This window comes from Podarcis pityusensis (genome assembly GCF_964106645.2).
Source record: "Podarcis pityusensis genome assembly, chromosome: 9".
Classification (NCBI taxonomy): domain Eukaryota; kingdom Metazoa; phylum Chordata; class Lepidosauria; order Squamata; family Lacertidae; genus Podarcis; species Podarcis pityusensis.
Window position 1 is genome coordinate 51,007,720 of NC_138034.1, and position 16,701 is coordinate 51,024,420.

General features: G+C 41.5%; 1 protein-coding gene across 2 annotated transcripts in view; it reads left to right on the plus strand.

Moving 5' to 3' along the window:
* Positions 1–1,439: 1,439 nt before the first annotated feature.
* The window catches only part of NDST4 (N-deacetylase and N-sulfotransferase 4), a 135,486-nt gene continuing 120,224 nt past the window's right edge, over positions 1,440–16,701 (plus strand). For both annotated transcript variants that reach the window (XM_081021932.1, XM_081021931.1), the window contains exon 1: positions 1,440–1,964. The gene's annotated coding sequence lies outside the window, so the exon portion shown is untranslated. The remainder of the gene's footprint in view (positions 1,965–16,701) is intronic.

The following is a 16,701-nucleotide window of genomic DNA, read 5'->3' on the forward strand; positions in this document are numbered from 1 at the left end:
TGCCAACTCATAGGGGGAAAGTATCATGGCAGTGTACAATAAAATTGTTGGAACATCATAAAATATATAAAATCCAATATAAAATCAAAAACTGCTGAACAAATGACCAGGGCTGAATCAAATTAGTTCCCTAAAAATGGTTGATGAAACAAAAACAAAAAAATGGTTTGATATTATTTGTAAGCAGCCAGATAACACTGTTATTGAGAAGCATTTTATTGTTGTTGGGGGGGAAATGATTTGTACTTTTGACTGAAACAGTCAAAAAGGAGGATATTTGAGAAACAAAAACTGTTAATGTATAGCACATACAAAATCTACCTACCTACCTACCTACTTATCCATCCACCCATGATAGATAGATAGATAGATAGATAGATAGATAGATAGATAGATAGATGATGATAGATGATAGATAGATAGATAGATAGATAGATAGATAGATAGATATAGATAGTTATAAATAGATAGATGATAGACAGACAGACATACTGAAATTGGGCATGGAATTCAGCATCTTTAAAATTTGGTCCTTCCTTTTAAAAAAACGAACAAAACAAAACCCTAAAGTTTCTATTCCTTAGGATTCAGAAGATGAACTTGAAAGTGTTTGGGAAGCATCTGGTGAGTCTCCACAGCTAAGGAAGCGGCAGTTGATCTAGATCATCAGTGGTCCAGGTGTGGAATTTCTTGGTCCAATAGTGTTTTGCTCTTGCTCATCACAGCAAAATCCTTTCCTTTTTTTACTGAGAAGCAAATCCCACCTGATTTCAATGGGACTTGCTCTCTAGTAAGCAAGCGCAGTGGGCACCAGAATGAATAGTTCCAAAAAAATAAAAATAAATGTATTGTGCATTTAATTTATCAGAATCAAGGGAATTGGGGTTTCTCAAATCAAAACTTGACTCCCTCCCCCCCAGCACAGAAAATACATGGAAAAGGAGGTGCATGCCCACCCCTTGTTTTTAAACCTACAACCCTTGTGACATTTCTGAGTTAAAGTGGTCCTAATACCGTTATGAATTCTGTGCTGGAAGGGTGAGACCTTGTCTGTCTTACGATTCTCCTCCCCTCCTTCCCCATCCCAGAATCCTTCATGTCTGTCTTTTTGATGGTCGGGAAATCACTCTTCAAACTTTTTTCTCTCTCCCCCCCCCCCCCCAATTTCTCTGTGATTTTATTTTCACAGCTTTGGCTGCAGATGTCAAAAAGCAGCCAGTGGCATTTCCACTCCTGGATTTAATTTGGCCAGGTTTATAAAGGAGGTGGCCCAACTGTACAATGACAGATTATGCAAATCCTCCAGGAGCAGCTAATCAATCACTAGGGTGTGAGCGGAATGCAGCTGATCTCTGAATTAGCTTCTGCTGGAATGTGTTTGTGTGTAACCCCACACTGTCTGAATGACATCACAACAGCTTCTAGTCCTTGAAAACCTTGAGGATGATTAGCTGAAGGAATTGGCTGCTTCTGCCAATCATAATCCTCCAAAGCCGCCTTTATAGTTCTGTAGACATGAGCGGAGAGGGAGGGAGAAAGAGAAGAGCACAGCTAGGAAAGAGGCAGAGTAGCAGCAGCAGCAGCAGCAGCAGCTGGTATTCGGGTGATTAAGTAGTTCTCATTGCCTCTTTGCTGTTCGGTGACTGCTCCCTGGTGTAATTCCTATGTCCGAAAAGGAAGCTGCATTTTAACGGTGTGCTGAACAGAGGTTTGAATCATTCCAGCTGGCTGCTTATTCCGAAAAGGACTGTGTGTGTATAAATAAAATGTGACTGTTCCAAAGGAATCCAGCGGACAGGGAGCAGAGCCGAAGGAGTCTTCCCGGGATACTATTCAAGCAGTGGGTATGATATTCGCAAAAAAAAGCGACAACTCCTGCCTTGCCGGGAACTGGATGAAGACGTTTCAACACCAGACTCTCCTTTTCCCTCATGGACCGTTACTTGAAAATAAATTATCTTTGGGTAAGTTGCGCCATACTTTGCACAGAGCATGGCTTCAGATGAGTTTTGTGTGTATTTACTTGTAAACATATGGTGTGCATGTGTACATATGGAATAACTGTATGTATATACATAATTCTGTAGTATATATGAAGCCTGGTGGAATGGAGGAAATCGCCAAATAACACCCACTATTCACAAAGTCTATCGTGGGGAAACTGGGGAGCATAACCAAACAAACCCAAACGCTTTTCAGTCAGGTTTCAAAGCTGATGTATTCCGATCCACTAGGCATAACTGTGGTGATTGTTGATGGATGTCTGTCTCGAGGTTAGAAGGGTAAAATAAGTTAGCAGCAAATTAGAAAACGGTGGGAAATGGGATGGGAGGAACGAAGTTGAGGATCTTAGTCTGGACTTGCACTTCATGCTCTTTGCCCCACACTTTTTGACAGAAGAGACTATTAAAAGCCTGGCAAGGAAGGCAGATCAAAAGGTTATGATTATCTGGGATGATCCTTAAACTGAACCATTTAAAGCTCTTCCCTTGATAACTAATCTGTGAGGAAGGCAGCCCAGGCAAATTTGTTCTGTTCCACTGATTTTTGTAGTTGAACAACATCTGTCCGGGACATTTAAGAGAGACTGATTGTTCTGTGTTTGCAACTACCAATTGCTTAAGTATGGGAGAAAACAGGGGCCGGGGGCGGGAGTGCAATGAGACTGGAAGAGAAAGTGCCTTCTGCTCTAGAGTTACAGCAAGAAAAACAGGGCATCCTAGCTGCTTTATCTTCTGGCTCCCAGTCACACTGCTGCCAGGAAGAAGTACTCAAAACAGAGCCATTCCTAGAAGTGATTCATACTCTTCACATAAGCCAGAAGTGAAAGCAGCTACAGTATTGTATGTTTCCCATACAACCTGCTTCTATGCCCCTTAATATACATTGCCTTAGAAGTGTAGAGCCCAAGCAAAGTAATATTTTATTCCTGGATCCTGTTACTCATGCAGTCTGTGCCTGTGCATGTTTACTTAGAAGTAAATGTTGAAATGTTGCATGGTGTTTGTTCCCAGGTAAGTGGACACAGGACTGCAGCCTTAGAACTGTCCTCTTTCAAAGACTACTTAGGAAGAAATTAATTCACAGCATAAGATCCTGGACTCTCCAAAAGCTATACACAGAGGAAACTTTTGAATCAGTAAGACTTGTATTTAAGTCATCTGTTCAGGGCAGTGTGTAAAGCTGCCCAGGACCACTGTGTTACTTGAAAGCAGTTTCACTGACATTAATGGAGCTCTGGTAGGGTAAAGGGGCTGATATAGCCAAAGTCTCATGGAAGACAAGGGAAAAGTTTTGCTTGCATATTTTCTAAATATTGTCAGAGAAACTCTATTTCACAAGCTGAGCTCTCTGCTGAAACGTTAAAAGTTATCCTTCCCTCTTTAGGCTTAGGGCTTCTTTGATTATCAGCACATGTGTAATGTCTTATAGTCTCCAGAAAGGCAAATGTTCACAATTCAGTGCCAACTTGGCACAGGGTGAGGGCTTTCTATAATGCCACTGAATAGTTCTCATCTGTCCCATCAGTTTGACAGAATAAAACAAAGCCTGTGAATTAGTTTTAAATATAAATAGCAATGGCTGAGTCCAGACCACTTGCTTGTCATTAACTCTGATTTCCCTCTCTATATACAAATATATAGAGAGGGAAATCAGAGTTAATGACAAGCAAGTGGTCTGTATATAAGCTTATTAAAAGCCCACAATTTCAACTCCAGCAACTTTCATCAGAACTTCATGGGTCTATAAACCCTGTGATAACTGCTGGATGGTTTGACAATGGCCAGGCATCATTGTCATAATTGTCTCAGTGATCAAATTTATCATTCTCAGTGATCATGCCTTACTGCAGAAACGGGGCATTTCCTCCAGTTGCTAACCTTCAAAGTTGACCATACTATATTTGTTACTCACAAGCAAGACTGCTGTGAAATCTAGAAAGAAATGAAAAATAGCGTACTGCGCGGAACAAATTTGTTTCATAGGTTTAACACACCTACAAACACAAATTGCATATAATGTACATACCACACTTTTAAAAAAAAGAAAGAAACTGCATGAAATAATCCTGCATTTTGAATATATATAGACAGGCTGAAAGTTTGGGCAACAGCACAAAGCACACTTATCTGAGAATATGTCTCCTTTAACTCAGTGGGATTTACTTCCAAGTAGACATGCCTAGAATTGCTTTGTGCATGGAATGATTAGGAAAGTGTTCTTGGAAAGTATAGGCTTCCTTTGGCTCACATCCAATATTCCTAAAATAATTTTCATTTCCAGGTCAATTATAACTTAACTTCTCAAAAGTTGTCTGACAGTCTGAGAAATTCTACTCAGCAAATGTTTCCAACATTACAGAGATGTCAAATCTAATGATAGCTTTCGGATTTTTCTTCTTCCTGGAATTATATTTTGAAATAGAGTTAAAAATTCAAGCAAAAACACTTAGAGGAACACATATAAAAATAAAATGAGGTCAATGAAGTAATAAATAAGTCCCCTGGTTGCAATCCTTAGCATATCATGCTCCTGGGATAGCTACAGGGCAAGAGCATACCCTACAGTGCCATCCTAAACCATCTACTCAGAATTAAATTCTGCTAAATTCAGTGGGGCTTATTCCAATGTTAGTGGGGTTAGAATGCAGCCTAAGAAACAGAGAATTGCAAAGGCTTAGTAAGCATGTTCTTTCTGACCCAATGTGGACATTTTCTAACAGCGAGTATTTACCATACCTGGTAGGTAAATTATTGACAGAGTTAGGTCAGAATCTCAGTTCCACCTGCGATTCAAGTGGCTCTCAGCAATTTGATGCTTCACTTCTCAATCCCACTTCCACAAACTGGGAGGAGGAGAACTTTTGTCCCCCAATTTGCATGAAAATCTAGTGATCTAGTGATTACTTAAATTAGTCTACAACAGTATGAATTGTCATTTAATAACCTTTTCTAAAGCAATAGATTCAAGGACTGGAATACAAACATATTTACTAGGGATAGAGTATTTGAATACCTAACATATGGTGGTATATATATTATCATTTTCCTACATGGAAATAATCTCTTATGTAGGGAAATGCAAGCTGACTGCAATATAGGAAGTATGTCATGAATAATTTTTTAGGCTGCCAGTACAGGGATTAGGTGGTTAATGCTGCTAGACTTTATATATATATATACACACACACCCCTATATTTGCATAGGAAACCGGTAGGTAAGTAGATGGATAGATGGATTACAGAGCCCTGGGCTCCTGCTGGGTAGCACAGCAGAGAGCTGAACTCCTGGGTAGCTCATTGATGTCTGGACCATCATCTCTAATTTCCAAGTTCTGCAGAACCTCAGCTAAGAAAATGAGAATGTTAGTTTCTGGCTGTGAGCCAGACTAGGCAGGTATGGCTGTTGAGAAGAATGTTTTCTGGGTTGAATTTCATTAAAACATTATGTAAAAGCACACTATTGTACCTTGGCTTTGTCTCGGAAAAGTTTCCATTTCATATTGGCAAGCGTTCCTTTTCTCCTAATGAGAAGCTAGTACTTAATAATAATTTTAAATTCCTCCTCCTATATGGTACATTGTGAGAGACATGCAGAAGAGTGTTATATCCATTTTTTTAAAAGGAAGCGCAAATGTCCTTTAATATCATTTTATAAGTGAATGGAGTTTAACCTATAAAAATGAGTGGTGTAAAAAAAAGAATATCATGCATATTAACCCCAAATCTGAGCAATTGTTAAAATACATGACTGCAGGTGATGTGTGTTAAATTGTACCTTAGTTTGGTGAAACATTAATCTAGCACGTAAAGGGTGGTATTCAACTCAGTTTTACTCAGAGAAGACCTATTGAAATGAATGACCATAACTCAGTGATTCATTCATTTCAGTAAGTCTGCTGTGAGTAACACTGAGTTGAATGCCACCTAATGCATAAAGTTAGTCTTCCTTGGGAGTTTGCTAAGAGAATAGATGTTTACATGCGGGCATATCCATGCAGGATCATCCTGCTCCTTCGCTTGTTTGGTCTGATGTGGTTATGTGCTGGCAATTGTTCTCTCACATTTCAGTTCACCTGCATTCTCACTTGCTTGTCTTTGGCAAGGTAGTACCTCTCAGCCACACCTGACCCATCCTCTATCCATTATATACATGTTTATTATCTGTAACATGGACTTGATCATACTGACCTACCTTACAGAATGGCTCCAAATATTTCTGGAGCATATAAAGAAAGTCCTACTGAAATGGCCATTGTTTACACTGGGCACAGTGTGTATGAAGGGCCTATTTGCGTGTTCAGACCCAGAGACCTCTCCCCTAAATAAACACACATTTAACTCAAATTTTAATTTGGGTTTTTGGCAGAATTTAAGCCACAACTTTATTGATCAAATAAAGTGAGTGGTTGCATAGGCTCTGGTTCGACTAACTCCCTGCACCCTTGCAGGTAGCACTGACCCAGAGCTCTATCATAGGTCAGCCAAGGGTGAACTCCTGAGGTAGGTGAAAAGCCTGGGAACGGACTATGTCCACTGCCCAGATGCTCCCCTGGACTCAGGCATGGGCACCACCCACTCTCGGTGGTTGACCAAACCAAGTTGAGTCCCTGGATTCCTTTAACGGAATACCCTTCACATAGGGATGGCGAGACCGTTTCCCCATCCCTATCACCTGAACCAGTGCCTATCCACAACCTTTCAAGTTGTGATGATTTGCTACGTGTCAGGCGAAACCCAAATGGCAACAGCCAATCAGCCGAGTGGGGGAAATTCCTGCTGTGCACCTGTCCCAATGACAGACAACACACAATGGCATATCAAGGTCAATTGCAAAATACCCTAAATATAGGGAGAGGTTGGCAGGTGTTCCGATGCACAAACCAAAAGGGGAAGGTCTGGGTCACGTGCATTGGCATATTTAGGTCCCTAAATCCATTTAGACTGCACTCCATTGGCCAGATTAAACCCAGCAACGAGGGACCTACCAATCAGGTATTGTGGCTGTCCAATGTACCCACCCACAACACAGGAGGTCAGTCTCTAGGTCTCACCACAACACATGCCCTCTTTGAGGGAGGACTATATTGCAAGACTCCACAGGATCCTCTGTTTGCAGAGATGCAGTACACGTGCAGTGTGCACTGAAGTGTAGGTGGGTTCCCACGAAGCAAGATGCAGTGATAACAGCAAGAACTTTTATTGAACTAACAGAACTGGGCAACAGGGGCAAAGCAACTGTTTATATACATTTCTGAAGGCCTGGGCCACTCCCATTCTCAGTGGGATTGGCTGTCTAAATTGCCACGCTGTGAATCATAACTCAGAGTTTAAGGGCCAATGGCAATGGCCCAAATCATGAAATGTTCTGTGATTGGATATCATGTCTTGAATCAGAACACAGAGGCTCAGAATTCTGAGTCCAGACTCAGACAAACACAGACCACTGAATACATAACATGCACAGACTCACACACACATCCCAAAGAATACTAGTGAGTGAGTGCTGGAACACTCAATAACTTGAACGGAGCAAGCCCTCACCACAAAATTGCCTCCCCTCCCCATTCCCAAGGAGCGTATGGCAACAATGCAGTTTTACAGGAGTCAGGAAAGGGATGCAGGGCTGCCTGATTTCTGCCTCATGTGACGTAAGATATTGAATCAAAGCTTCTCCTCTCTATCTAACTAGTCTCATTCTTGGTTCTGTTTCATGCTCACAATGGTGTGTGCTTGAATATTGGGTCATGCATAAAGCAGTATCTTGGAAAAGGAGGTACCATATTGCATTGGGCTTTGTGCAAATATGCCTCCATGTGGAACATGCTGTCTGCAGTGACCCTAACATTCCCCTAATGTGCTATTTGTATTTGCTGTGATGCTTTAGGGCCAATGACCAGAACCCCATTTGACAGAATGAGCAGAAGGACCTTCAAAAACTGCACGGATGGCATACCACATTTTGAAGTATTCACATTTCAATTTAAATAGGTGGGGATCAAGCCAGGGTAGAGCCACACTATACATTTAAAGCATATTCAACATTTTAAAGCCCATAACTTCCCCAAAGGATCTTGGGTATGGTCGTTTTCCCTTCACAAAAACAGCCATTTCCAGCAACCTTGACAAACGACAGTTCCCAGCATTCTTTGGGGTAAGTCATGTGCTTTAAATGTGTGTTGAACATCCTTTTAATGTGCAGTGTGGATCTGCCCTCAGCCCAGTGTCTAAAACTACCTACCTGCACCACTGAACATTTTAGAAGGCTTGGCAGGTTTTCCCATGAGTGCATCAAAAAGTAAAAGAATAACTTTTTCTTTTCCTGATCATATTTTGCCCATCTCGATATGACTAACGGTGAGCGGTGGTTACATCTACAGCTTTCTTGTCTTGTTAAAAATGGTCCCAAAGTGTTCCTGACTATTAATATTATATGACGCCAAATTCGTCTGAAAAGCCTGAGGGCCATCTTCAGGGTGTTCCACCTGAGGCTGCTTCCCATTCTGCCTTTCTTGCAGCACATCATTAGAGATGGCTCAGATCCAGAGATTTTTGAGACCAACCTGTTTCTCCTCCACTTCATGAGAAAAAAGCTGGACATAGAAAGCAGAACCTGAGTTGGGAAGTGAAAGGGTACAGAAAGACACAATGGGAAAATGTGGTAGGTCAACAAGTATTCCAAGTTCAGGAAATAGTAGATGGTCATGAAAACACCCCCTTCTCTGAACTGTAAATCTGGAGAAGTGGGGTTTTTTACCCATCTCTTTAAGGGGAGCTGATGTACAGGTTGTTTTCAGAAGAAGTATTGGCTGCTATGGGAGTCTTTCTGTCAACCTTTCTAATGAATGCACAAGTATACATAACATAATATGTGAATTAGGCTGTGTGGATTCTGTCTGTAGCATTTTTTCAAGCTCCCATGATCACAGAAATCTTTGTCAGTGGTACACCAGCTATATTCATGTGTATATTCCAGTTTACGTAGAATAAGGGTGTGGAACATTTTTTACTCAGGATTTCTGACAGGGCTCTCTCCTAGCCCTTCCTGGAGATGCTAAGGGTTGCACTTGGGACGTTCTGCATGCACAGCAGATGCTTTACTACTGAGCTACAACCCTTTCCATAGGAAGTCCCTCTGTTCTTCTTCACATTTTCAGTGGTGCCATCAGGGCTAAACTTTGGGACCAATGTCCAGGGCCCCACTTAGCAGAACAAGCAAGAAAGTTTATAATGCAGAAGATTGTGCAGCAATAAAACTGCTAGTGTGTTTGCAAAGCTAAGCAGGGTTGAGGGGTGTGGTTGAGGGACTGTGGATGGGGGACTGTGTGTTGAGATTCCTGTATTGCAGGGGTTTGGACTAGATGACCATTGGGGTTCCTTCCAACTCTATGATTCTTTTATTCTAAGTTTTAATATAGGATCATCTGTACCATATTTGTGTTGCTAGTGATGTTTAGGAATGCAGTTTCAGCCTGATGAACACTGACAGTTTGGCAGATGTTAGCTGCACTAAGATGAAGATGCAACATGTAAGCCTTACTGGGCTCTGCTCTGCTCACACATTCTAGCCCCCATTCCTTGTGAGATAATAGTTGGAATATTGGGAAGGCTACTCTGACAATGTGGTGTACTTTTACCTTTGAATCTTGGGGCATTCAGGGCTGCTCAGTAGGAACCAAGCGGGGGGAAGGATGTGCAATATACAGGCTTTGTTTGCATGCAGTTTAGTGTTCATAATACAGATTGACCTGTGGGTTGCGGCTAGGGAAATCGGTCTAAAGTGCAAAGCGACAAGTGAAGTGTTGTTTTTGCAGTTTTCACAAATCCTGATAGACAAGGAGATGGAGAACAAAGCATCAGCTCTTGAATGCCACAGAATGTGTGAAGGAGAACATTTGGCATCCTTTAATAACACCCAAGAGTGTGCTGGGAAACGAGCAGCCCAACACAATGTTGATGCACTCAGAATGCCTCTATCATTCAAGGAGTTGGAAATGTAATAGGGTGTGGTGTGTGCACAAACATTGACAGCAGGAGTGTGCAGTAACCAGAAGCCTAATAGCCCATGGCCCAAAGCACAGGTTAGCAAGTGGGGATGAGGCATCCTGACTTGCATTGGCAAGATGTATCTTGTCCTGGAGGGGTAATTTAGCCATATGTCTGAGCCTCTTCTCAGCCAGTTCTCTGCAGCAAGCATTTCTTTTTAGCCCCTGGGGGACAAATACACATTCTGCTTAGTTAATTAAAAGACAGAATCCCACATGCGAGAAACACATAGAACCCTAGAGTTGGAGCGGGGCATGCAGGGCAGGACATCTCTTCCAACTCAGTGTAGGAAACCCATAAGCCAAACATGTGGCTACCTTCCCTCCACCCCTCTTCTTGATGCACCTCCTAATGTTCAACTGAAATTGACTTTCCTATAATTTGCACCCTGTTGGTGTTTAGAGTTAACATGCAGCTTGGAAGCTTAACTGAATCCCAGTTGGAGGAGCACATTTTATCCGTGGATATAATCACAATGAGATTCTGGATTTGGAAAATAAGACAGGAAAATGTATTCAGGAAAATACATAGTTGATAGGAAAGATATTAGTTCTGTCTAACTAAGGTGGAGATACAAAGAGCTATGATTGCTTTGGTGTCTCTTCTTCCAAGGTGAGGATGAAGAGGAAGCAGGAAATGAGGTCAGCAGCACTGATGGTGTCACTGAAGGAAGATCAATAAGTCTGCACAACTAGGACAGTCTAGGAAGGTTAGATGTTTCTCTCTCGGTACCCTTCTCATAAAGGTATGTCAGCCTACAGCCTGACTTGCACCCCAACACTTCAATTGCACCCTTGGGGTTAGTTGTTTTCCACATCTTCACTGCCCTCCAGTGAACCTGTTCCAATCTACCAATCCCGAAGTGGTTCACCCAGTAGGGTGGAACTGCAGTTCTAGCTTCCCAGCAGCAGTGTTGCTGTTGTTCATGGGGAGAGAGGAAGGGAAGGGTCAGCCATCAGCAAGGTCAGGGCTGTGCAGATGCACCAGTGGGAATGCTGGATTGGCTCCACTCATGCATCTCCACCATCTTGAACTTGCTTCTGGTTTGCACCTCCTACTGCTGAGAAGCCAGCATTGTGGCCTCACCCCTGCTGCTGTCTACATCCTTAAAATGTGATGTCTGAAACTGTACACAGTACTCTAGATGTGGAGTACTGTGAGGAATAGTGAGGAATAAAGCAGCATTATTACTTTGTGCAACTTAGAAACCAGGCTAGAGTTAAATGGATAAGTAAATAAACAGGCTAATGTGCCCTGCTTGATTTCTGATATAGATATTGTTGTTCTGTAGTTGTGAACAATTCCCCACCTCCCACCCATTTTTTGATTGTCTGGTTTTAAAATTAGCAACCGGATGCACAAAACCCCCATTCATTTTAGTGAAACAAACTCTTCAGCTAGCTAGCTGTAGAGCAATAAAACAAAGGCTGAATTGTGCATCCAGGTGCTGATGTCCACTAACATCACATTGCTCTTAATCCATTGATTGACATAACTGCTTTGTGGGGGAGACTGGGGGGGGGGGGGGGAAGGGAAGGACGAAGAACTCCACATATGGAGAAGTTGTTTCGAAAAGCACAAATATCCAGAAAATGTCTCTTTGGATCCTAGCCCGTGTATATTGAAGTAAAGTTGCCAAATTTCTGCAGATTCCCTCTTTCCTGCTACATTTCCCCCATATAAGTTACAGAGCAAGAACCGTAAGAGGTGGGAGTTTTAAGCTTTGCTGTCTGTTGAGTCTGGCAAATCTTTCAATGTTGTTTTCTCTCTGTTTCTCCTTTCCCCAATCTTAAATTCAGTGCTCTACATTTCCACATCAGTTTGCATTTTTAAAAAAACATGAAAACTCATCAGCATTTTAGTGTGAATTTATCCCAATATTCACATTTTTGCAGACTAATTTCCTCTCTTATAATGCATAATTTTATGTTCTTTCCATCAGTATATGCATGTTGATGCACAATTCACCCTAGTATATTCATGTTTGTACACTTGGTTGCAGAACTGCATTGCAAAATTTGGAGAAGTGCAAATTTTGAAGAATGGCTGGGTTTTGGTTCCTGTTTTAGAACATGCAGATTTGGTCAGTTTGCCTTTAAATGCAAACGGAATCAATTTTTTCGCCTCCATCCCCAGTGTAAATTCACATATAACATAGCAATGGGAAACCTGTGACCCTCCAGATTTGTTGGACTTCAACTCCCACAATCCCAGCAGGTGTATAATTAGAGGTGCCTAACATGATGTGCACTACAAATCCCATCATGCTAGGAGTATGGACTGATTGGAGTCTAACAACATCTGAAGGGCCATATTTAGCCACCCTGACTTTAAAAAGTCTATGTGACCCCAGAACATCTGCTGATGGGATGGTGGTGGTTGCAGATTTTTGGCAGTTTGGTGCCCAGCGGGGTCTTCAGTGAAGTTGCCCTCCCCCCAACGGAGTAGGGTTGCAGCTTGCAGAATACCCCTGGATCCATCACTATCATTGGTGATCCAAGTGGTCCCTGTAGTGTACAGTGCCTTTAAAAAGGCCACAACCAGCATGTGGGCAACCTAGTTTTAATTATCTTTGTTCAGGAAACCTTCTGGTTAGAGTACTGCAATGTATTATATGTGGGTCTGTCCAGAAACATCTGCTAATACAGAATTCTGCAGACAGATTGCTAATTAGGACCAGCAGTTCAGACTTATAGCACCAGTCCTGGCATGACTGCGCTGGCTTCTAATACATTTGGGGGCACAATTCAAAGTGCTGGATTTGACTTATGAAGCCTTACGTGGCTGACAAACCCATACCTTCTAGAACATATCTCTCTGCATAAACCTGTCTGGACCCTTAGGAAATCATTGGTGGCCATCCTCCAGCAAAAGTACAGTGAGTGGCTATAGGACAGAGGACTCCTTAATAGTGGGCCCCCAGTTAAGGAGTGTTCTCTTCAGGGATGCTGCCTTTCATAAACATGGTCCTCTTTTCAGCACCAGTCCTTGACTGCCAAGCATTTGGTTGGTGGTGTTTTCTCATCTGCTGCATTGTTTTTAATGGTGGGTCATACATCATGCATTTATGTGAGAAGCTGGATGTTTTAACTTTTTGGATATTTATGTATCACTGCCTTTGAATTGTCACTTTGAGTATTACTGTAAGTTTACTTGGTCATGTTGATGTAAACCTCCTTGGGTTTGAGGCAATAAATAAATAAAGGGATTTTTTTTTTCTTTTAAGGTGGAAAAAGAACAGTGCATTTATTGTACCTGCCTCATTTCCATCACATAGCGCCACAAAAGAATTCTTCATATAACGAGTCATTGCTTGACCTAAGCTATGTTGAAAGGACTGCATAGAAATGTAATTGCAAGAGCAATCACAGCTAGAAAAAGGCAACAGGTGCTGGATGTGCCACTTCTACAGCACACAGAAGTTGGTGGCACATGGTGTATTCATATCCCTTCTTTAAAGATTCTAGCATTTTGTAACATTCCTCTTGCCCATGTCTTGAGCATGTAAAAACCACCAAAGTAATATAAAAAATGCATATAATCTTAAAGTCTTTACAGATGTACACATTAGAATGAATGAATAAATAAATAAATAAATGTATAGGGAATTTTTCATACAGCCCTCTCTACAAATCATTGAAGTGGAAGTACATTAGTTTATCTGGTTTCAGACCTACTGAAATCAGTGGGGACTGATGATCCAGGTTTGTTTGGAAGTACAAGAGCTCATTCAATCATTGAATAAGACTTTAGACCTCCTATTATGTAGCAATTTCTTACACCACCATGCTTATAAAGTGGTTCTCATAAAACAATACATGGAAAATAATATTGTGCTGGAATTCAAAATGTTTTGTAAAATCCCACCCCCAAAAAAATTCTTGTGGAGGACTCTAGTATCCCACTCGGTTATTTTTTTCTTGAGAAACCAACATGGGTTTTCATGCATAATGTAATCTTTTTCTATATGCTGATTTCCATGGGGTTAACTCAAAAAATGGTGTATGACAGAACCAAACTTTGCTTTTTTAAAAATAGGGTTGTTGCTCCATGAACAAATTGGTCAGTTTGAAAGACAAAGAAATAATAATCTCGGCTATCTAACACAACCAAGAGCAGAATCCAATCCAGGCCCACTGACTCTTTCTATATTCACTATCAGTGTATTGTTGTTGTATTAATTAAAAAGAAATCCTTTTAATTTACTTTGTGTTTGTATTCAAGCAACCTTCAAATAGTGTCAGCATTCCGGGGGGGGGGGGGCAGGAATGCCGCAGCAGCTTTAACCCTGGAAACACAACACAGCTGAACTGTTTGTAGAAGTTCAGGAAACTTTATGCTGTAAAGGGAAATGCAATCTCTTTGCTACCATAAATGTTTAGTGGTTTGTGGAGTTTTGCATTCATGCTGCATTTGTGATATTTTTAGTGCATTATGGACTTTTATATCCCTGCTGCCCCAACCATTTTACAGACCACTGTAGTCATATACATAGACAGCATGTAATGGAACACTGTAAGATTCTAGTGCACCACAAAAGTGCCAGGCAGTAGAATTCATGCGCTGATTCACACATGCGCTGAGAGCTGGAACACCTTGGTAATCATTGGCAAATCTCTTCTAAAGGAACGGCAAATTTAACCTGAGCTAGTCTTTTGAGTGCCAAAGCACATCAATGAACTTCAGTAGCTTTCCCCAACATTGTCATGAGTTTTATCTACATTCAGAAAGGGAAACAAGTCCTGAATGTGCACACAGAAAATGATGCACGCTCCAAATCCGTTACTTCAAAGGCACTAGGATTTTGTTACATTGCCAGTCCCCATTTTGTTTGCCAAGTGAAATCAACTAAAGAAATGTAAAAATGCATGTAATCTAAAAGGGTGGTATTCAGCTCAGTTTTACTTAGAAAAAACCCATTAAAATTTATGACCATGATTTTGGCTTAGTTGAATATCAGACAAATGCCTTCGTATTACAACCCAGGATATGGGGAAAGTTTTCAGTTATTCTTTCCACATCTATACAACTCTCGGCATTTATCTCTTGTCCTGGGTCTGCAGAACAGGAGGAAAATAAGCTCCAGGCCAGGGGACCAAGAGTCGCTGGGAAGTTGCACCTGCTGCCTCCCAGAAAGACCACCATGGCAAGGAGATCAGTATGGACCCATCTATCATCATGAACTCATTGACAGGCTCTCTTTTTAAGTGCAGTCCACACCAGGAAGCTTAAAAACACAAGACACTGCAATACAAAACCAGAAAGTGTAATAAGGCACATTACAAAGGTTATTTTTAAATATCTATCGACCAGAGAAGAAGCAGCTGAAGGAGCCCGGTTTCCCCCTCCCTGCCAGAAAAAACACCCTCTGTTAATGCTTGCTTTCCTCTCCCCTATCATTCCTTTTTTCCCCTTTTTGTATCATGAGATTACCTCCACCACATACATTTAAAAGACATTGAAAACACACAGCTTTCCCCCAAAGATTCTTGGAGACTGTTGTTTCCTATTGCAGAACTACAGTTAACAAGCTACAGTTCCCAAGATGCTTTCAATGTGTTTTATTGTGCTTTAAATATATGGTGTGGGAAGGTTAGTCTGAGCTTGCAGTGAGTGACATGGCCTTTTATCTCTTTACAATGCTTAGAACATTTTAAGTGCAATTTGTGGTGGTGGTGGTGGTTATTTATCCTGTGTATCAGAGTGCTGGTTGTGACTTCAGATTTACCACCTCTTCCCTGTGATACAGAAGGATCAGCTGTGGAGTGCATGGTATTAAGCTATGCACACAGCAAAAGTTAATGAGGTATGATTTTTGAGAGTTTAAGTAGAAGTAGTCCTGCAAGCCAAACTTTAAGAGTAATCCACAATGGTGAAACAAGACATGTGTCTCTTGAATCTGATTTTTCTTTTTCCAAAGCAACTATAAATCAAAACACTGGAGTGTTGTAGAGAGGAGAGAGAAATGTGTGGAAAAATATTTCTCTTCCTATCTCACATTCTGATTTTCTAAGCAGGCTGAGATAGCCAAACTGGGTAGAAAGGACTAGACAACAGTGGCCTAGTAATACCATTAATTGTTCCATGTGCAGCTTAACTTTAAGTGCATATCTTCTCTATCACAGATATTCTACGTTCCTTAGTGAAACATTCTATCAGGACATATTGCTGCTGGATGTTGTGTGTGTGGTCCAAAACTTTGTGGGGTTCCTATGTGCACATCGGAACTTCTTGCAATCTGAGATGGCACTCTTTCTTTTCCATGATGTGGAGATTCCTGTCACATACCCCAAATAGTCCACAACTCTTAGGAGATAAAAGGACAGCTTCTGGTAATACAGAGCTCTGTTTGCACACTGGATCCCCAGCATGCTGGGTTGGGAAGTGTACATTCCAAATTCATATGCAAACCAAAACACAACGGTCTTTAAAATGAATCATGCAATGCAGTCCTCCAGCCAAATAATGTGTTCAAAAAATGTGCATATAAATATACTAAAGCCTTTTCGGCTTTGGCCCCAGCCTGGTGGAACACTCTATCGCAGAAGACCAGGGCCCTGCGGGGCTTGACATCCTTCTGCAGTGCCTGCAAGACAGAGCTCTTCCGCCTGGCCTTTGGTCCGGGCCCAGTTTGACCCCCCTCTATGGGACCTTG